Below are 6,969 nucleotides of genomic sequence, written 5' to 3'. Positions count from 1 at the left end.
TTTGGTATGATATGGTATGTGGTATAATTATGACATGGTATATGGTATAGTATGGTATGGTATATGGTATGTGGCATGATATGATATATGGTATAGTATAAAATGGTATATGGTATGGTGTGGTATAGAATGGTATATGGTATACTATATTGTATGATATGGTATATGATATGGCATATGGTATGGTATAAGGAGAGTGGTCACACACCCATCACACTGGTCCTGTGTTCTCTGTCCTTCATGGGGTCCGGTCCCAGTCTTTTCTGGTTTGAGCTATGTGGCAAGGACTTCACCAAATAAAGATTTTAGGGGACCAATCACTGGGTGAGGAGTAGGCAGGACTCCTGGGTCAGAGAGAAGAGGGGAGGCAGGAAAAGAAAACTGACTTTTGGATGGGAAAAAGGATGGAGACGAAATGTAGGTAGGCAAGGGCTCGGCTCAGGTGGCGGATCTGTTGGGAATCTGCTGCCTGCTCCCGGACGATTTATAATTTGGAATGGCTTTCAATTTATTTAGAACAGTAGTTGTCACACCCAGCGATTGTTGTTACCTGTTGATTCTACTAAGATTGTGTGGTGTTTTCCTTCACACAATGACTCAACTGAGTTCCAGAGAAAGGTACGGTGACAGAGTGCACCAAGCCCACCACGAAATTGGGATGTGTGGGATGGGCGTGGCAGCAACCTGTCACAGGAATTTAGTGAGTCAGGTAGAGGTTTCGAGAGCTCTGGGCCAGAGAGCCACCAACCAGCGCTAGTGTGAGATGGTGCCCAACCATGGCTTGTTTGTTTAATATTTACCGCTACAGAGCTAGAAAATACAGGCTCAGACTCTGTGAACAACCTTCATTCTGACACCAGAAAGATCTCTCTCTTTCTCTCTCCCTCTCTCTCTCTCTCTCTCTCTCTCTCTCTCTCTCTCTCTCTCTCTCTCTCAGTTGCCATATGCTGTATCTGAAGGAAGCCTAACTCAACAGGGGAATCTCAGAAAGAAGCTGGGTTCACTGAGAACATGACTGAGGTCTTGGGATGGCTCTTTCCTTGTGAGTTTCTGGAAGGAGACAGGCTGATTACCACGAAGTAGGAGCAACAGTGCAGCCCTGGAGACACATAGTATCTGCAGGGCCTGATACTATGAAAGCAAAAATGTTGGTCCTGCACATCAGGTGTCTCTTTACAGAAATTAGAAATCAAGCTAGCAAACCGACCGACGTCATCCAACCTTGACAGACATATCTTAAAAACAACCTAACAGCCAATTTTCATTTTTCCCTTGGAATTCAGACTCCTTGAATTCTGTGTTCAATAGGGTAGCAGAGGGAGGCCAGGCCTTGGCTCATAACCACCCTCCTGTCATTGATTTGCTCACCCATGTCTCTGCCCCAGAACATCTAAGGGCTGCCCACTCTCTACCTTCCTGGAGACAAAAAGGTAGATATGGGAAGGAAATCAGAAAATATGGAGCGTAGCCACTAAATAATGACCCATATAAAATTATTCGTAGCTACTGATGAAAGGCAGGAAGTTATGACAGAACTTGATGCCAGGGTCAACAAAATGGAAGTCTTGATGGCGGCGTGTATTCAGTACTGTACCACACGGCAGCCAGGAATAACTGGAAGGCAGCTCCCAGTGGGACCAGAATCTTCTTAGTGATGCTAAGCTTCATATTCAGACTGAGACCAGAACCCAGGTTCACCCCTAGCCCATGGTTTCCCTAATATCTAAGCATTACCTTTATTTAAACTGACAAAACCAAAGAGTAAAATAGAAGGTTTTGTGCGTTCTGTGTGGGAAGGCACTGTGGGGCCTGCTGGACAGCTACTGGACCTGCAAGACTAGCAATCAGAAGATGAAAAGGCACCTCCATGGTCCTCATCTCTGACTATCAGACTGATAGAGGAGAGCTTACGCCTCTATAAGCAGGGATTAGTTTAGGAATCAGCTACTCACAGGAAAAGCAGAGAGCCACATTCCAGGAAGGTACATGTCAGGGTTCCCTCTCTCCCTCCCTCTCTCTTCTTTTCTCTTTCCCTCCCTTCTCTCTCCCACCCTCTCTCTGTTTGTTGATATAAAGTCTTCCTATATAGCTTAAGCTGGTCTGGAGTTCTTGACCTCTGAGCCCGGAGTCCTGGAATTACAGACAAGCATCACCACAGCCAGATCTTCCTTTTTTTTTTTTTTTTTTTTTTTTTTTAATATTATTGTGTTCTTTTCTAGCTCACTTGTTCAGTCACCTAACTGTTGTGCAACATACCATGTGATGAGAGAGTGTACCATAATCCAGAGGTAGTAATATGGGAAGACATTTTATTCGTTGGCAGGAAGTCAACACTGGAACGTGGAGCATAAACCATTAAGGAATACTGTTTATAGGACTGCAGGAATGTCTGTGGGGGCATTTTCTTGATGGATCATGAATTTAGGAGAGCCCAGCTAACTGTGGATGGTGCTATCCCTAAGGAGATGGGCTGGGTGGATAAGAAGGTTGGCTATGGCTGAAGAGATGGTACAGTGGTTACGAACAAGTACTGCTCACCCAAACAAAGCACTCGAGTTTGGACCCTAGACACATATGAAGCAGCTCACAAATACCTGTAACTCCAGCTCCACGATGTCTGTGGTCTCCAGGACATGTGCGAGTGCCTGCACACACGCGCGCGCACACACACACACACACACACACACACACACACACACGTAAAAGGCTAGTGGAGCACAGGCTGGGAAGCCCGCCAGAGAGCAAACCTGAAGTTCTCTACTTTCTTCAGTTCATCTAACGGGGCTGGATTCAAGAGTAAGCATTATGAAACCTAAGCGGACAAGTGTAAAGAGAAATGAAAAGGAACTATAAGAACTGGCCACGTATCTCGGTACTTAAACGGAAACCCTGCACCGCCAGCCTTCCACGGAAATGTCATCTCAGCTCCGAGCATATGCACAGAAACGTGGGCTTTTCCGGATCTCTGACATGAAGGAACCCTGCTCCAGGGAGCTGTTCTCCCCGTCCGTCTGCAGCTCCGTAAGCTCTGCTCATCCTGACAGAGTTGACGGGAACGGGAAACCCGCCAGCTCCTCGTCATCGCCAGCAGATTTCTTAATTAGCTCGCTGATACAGTCAGTGTTTTGGAGCACAGCCTGCCTCTGCTATTTTTAGGGGCTTATACTAGGAACCCACCTGCCATTTAGCTAGCCTGTCTTAGTGAGTGACATGTCTCTGGACACCACATATCAAACAAGAGGGGAACACTGCCTGCTGAGACATCCTGTAGAATTTCTCCTCATAGCTTTAGGGCTCTGGCCCCATACCCTCTTCCCATGGGCAGGGTTTTCAGAACAGCTCCTGGGCTTAAAGATGACCTCGGGGAGGAGGACAAACCAGCGCTCTGCCAAAGAGTGCCAAGCCCCAGTGCGGACTGGCTAACTCTGTGGTAATCCCAGATCCCACACAGCGTTCATGGCCCTGGACAGTCATCTGGTGAATGCATCCCATTCCATCCCCACGAGATTTCACAGTGGGAACATATGAGCCCAGGGGAGAATTTCCAAAATTCCGAATTTCTGAAGTCACCTACTCTTAACACCTCGAGTTACCAGCACAGAAACAGCAGCCCAGAAGAGCAAGGTAACTGTTCTTTGAATTAACTTCTTATTGATTCTTTGGGAATGTCACATCATGCACCCCTGACCCTTTGCATTGTCCGTCCACCACTGCAACCCCCCTACACAAATAAAAATAAAGGTTAAAAAAAAAAAAGAGTCAAGTAAAAACCAAACCAAAGCTCACTGCGGAAGCTGCAGTCTCCCGGTACACCCTTAGTGCACAGTTCTTTACTCGCAGTGAGCCATTGGTCTGGTCTGAGGCCTCTGGCTTCTGCTCCACTATCCACACTGGATCTTCACGGGGCTCCTCTCAGAGATCTTGTCGCTGCCAGGTGACTGCTAACTTATGCAGTAGTCACACAGGTGGTGAGAAGCCGGAAGCCCTGTAGAGCAGGATCCAGGTTTAACTACACCTGGTGAATCACATGTCAACAACATGCCAGAGCGACTGTCAGCGAAGGACTTGGGGAGATGGGAAATGTCATATATTTGAGAAACGAGTCTTCACTGGCTAGTCCATCTCTACAGCTGCCTGTACTGGTAAATGCTTAATATTAACTGGGGGGAGAGGAGTTCTACCTTTGGTCATTCAGTTCCCAGAAAAAAAGACACAAAACCTTTATATTTATAATAAGCCTCAATCAGCACTAGAACTGTGCAGACATCTACCTTCTAAGCTGTTAGTATCTACTTCCCCATCAACAACCCCAGCTTATAACTTGCTATGGTCTGTCTGGGTCACTTTTACTCCAATCGGCCAGCCTTCAAAGCCATGTCTTCATGATCCTATCCCGTGGCGGATTCTCTCCCTACCTCCTCTTTCTTCCTGTGGGTTCTGCTTCAAACCCCAGCCCTAGAACCGAAGCCCTGCCTACCTCTCTTCTGCCCGACTATAGGCATCTTTATTGACCAATCATGGATAACTTGGGGTGCAAGGTTACACAGCATCTGAGGTTTACTGAGGATTGATACTCCTCCCCAGGGCCAGCAATACCTCGGAGGCCAGGGTTTAGCATTACAACACATAGCAGCAGACCACATTCCAGGAGATTTGGCTACAGCATTATTCATGATGGTGAAACTACATGAGGCAAAGAGAACCTTATTGTCCTGGTTGGTTATTGTCAGCTTGACACAACTGGAGTCCCCCCCAGAAAGAGGGACCCTCAGCTGATGACCTGCCTTCGTCAGCACGGCTGTGACACTTTTTAAAATTACTCATTAATGTAGGAAAGTTCAGTCCACTGTGGACAGTGTTGTAAGGACGCCAAGGGAACACTGGCCAGGGATGAACCAAGTGAGCAGCGTCCTCCACTTGTGCTCCAGCTCCTGCTCTGCCCACGTTCAGTGACGGGCTGTGGTTTGAAAATATAAGATGAAATAACTCTGTTCCTCTTCTTGCTTTTTGTATGGGTGTTTTGTCACAGCAACTGAAGGAAACGGTTAACTTTGTTTCCCCACCGGTCAAGGTTTGCTTGGTGCTTTCATTGGCATGACACTTGAGTGGTTGGTTCCATCATCCACATGCAGATCTTACATTTCACATATTGTGATGTACACTAAAGACACATATAATATATAAAATATCCTGCAGAACATTTGTGCACAAGATAGGCATAGTGGACTTACACACTGGAGCCAGGTTATGACTAACTGGGAACCCGTTGGCCCAGGCATGTTTGGTGAGGGTGCGTGGCACAGCAGTGCAGCAGGATCACAGGATAATCAAAGCCTGCACACAGTTGGCAGTGTGTCTAGGAGACAGTGGGACTGTCACCCTAACCAGGTTACCACTACACATGTACCACTTAGCAGCAGGGTAGCTGTGGGAACTGAGATCCTTCCCAGAGCATCTCAACACAACTGCACTAACCACTGCTCAGATGAGAAGTGTGTGGTCTCCATGGAAACCCTGCTGCAGCCTGGACAGTGAAGAGCTGGGACACTGGGGAGACTTTAGAACTGCAGCTCCTCTGGATTCCCCAGAGGGCATCTGCACTCTTTGTCAGTTGGGCCTCTTCCTCAGGAGTCAGTGTCACCTTCACAACACCTAAGATTCCATTTTGTCCCAGGATCCGTGGGACACTGAGGAAGACGTCATCGTTGATCCCATAGAGACCCTTAATCATGGTGGAAATGGGATGCACCCGCCTCAGGTTCTTCATTGTGCTCTCGGCCAAGTCTGCCGCAGAGAGGCCAGTGGGCCAGGACGTGTAACCTTTCAGCTCCATCACCTCATGCACCGTCAACCCCCTGCTTGTGAACCTCCTTCCACTGCTCTGTATCTGCATCAGTGCCCAGTCCTGGGTTCAGACTTCAGGGAGACACAGCAATGTTCACAGCCCTCCACACGGGCACACTGGAGTCGCCACGCTCTCCCAGGACCCACCCGTGACAGCTCAGCGGGTGAACTCCCAGCCTTTCTCCCATCAGGTAACAGAAACGAGCTGAATCTAGTTTCAACCACTTCCAATAACTCGGCGTTTGGGAAAGCCACTGATTTTCCGAGCCACGCAGGTCAAGACGTCCACTGGATTTGAGGCAATAAGCAGCTTGCACTGTGGACTGTGCTTCACAATGTTGGGAATAATGAGCTTGAAGGTGTTCACTTTTCACTGGACCAAATTGAGTCGGCTCTCTCCCTCTTGCTGACGGGCCCCCGCTGTGACAATGACCAGCTTGGAGTTTGCAGTCACACTATAGTCTTCACTGGAGACAATTTTTGGTGTTTTAAGGAAAAGGCTACCATGCTGGAGATCCATCATCCCCCCTTTAGCTTGTCTTCCCTGACATCAACAAGGGCAGGCTCATCTGCCAAGTCCTTCATTAAGATACTGATGGCACAAGCCATGCCAACAGCACTAACTGTAACAACTGTAATCTTGTTCTATGGGACCCGTTCTTCCTTAACTAGATTCACAATCAGCAGGTCCTTGAGGGTTGCCATCTTGGACTTTGAGTCTTTTGAGACCGATAGTGCATGAGGGGCAACAGGTGGGTAGCAGCAGCATGGCCTGGGCTCGGTGACAGTGGCTCCGGCACTGGAAATTATTACTTATTGACTAGAAAATGGCAGAGTGGCTCTAGTATTCAAGCCCTACTGCAATAGAAGATCAAGTAAAAATATACTGCAACAAATTGAATGAAGAAGCAAGCAAGAGAAGTCAGCCAGTGTCCTCCAAAGCAAATATTAAAGAAAGAAGTGTAGAAAGCACTGATAGCACGGTAGCAGTGTGTGTACCGCTCCCAGCTAAATAAATGAACACCTAGATATCCCAATAACAATTTTATTGAATGAGTCGCAGGAAACTATACATTCAATTAGAAAAAAAAATTAGATACCCCAAAAAAAAAAATTGGGCATTAA

General features: G+C 47.4%; 1 pseudogene across 1 annotated transcript; it reads right to left on the bottom strand.

Annotated features, from left to right (window-relative positions):
• Positions 1-5,624: 5,624 nt before the first annotated feature.
• Positions 5,625-6,549, bottom strand: LOC308432705 (L-lactate dehydrogenase A chain-like; annotated as a pseudogene). The gene has a single exon. The product of its transcript is annotated as an L-lactate dehydrogenase A chain-like (transcript).
• Between the last annotated feature and the right edge of the window lie 420 nt (positions 6,550-6,969).

Source organism: Micromys minutus (assembly GCF_963924665.1).
Source record: "Micromys minutus genome assembly, chromosome: 18".
Lineage (NCBI taxonomy): Eukaryota > Metazoa > Chordata > Mammalia > Rodentia > Muridae > Micromys > Micromys minutus.
The sequence above is the reverse complement of the archived record's forward strand: the minus strand, read 5'-3'. Positions and strand labels throughout refer to the sequence as shown.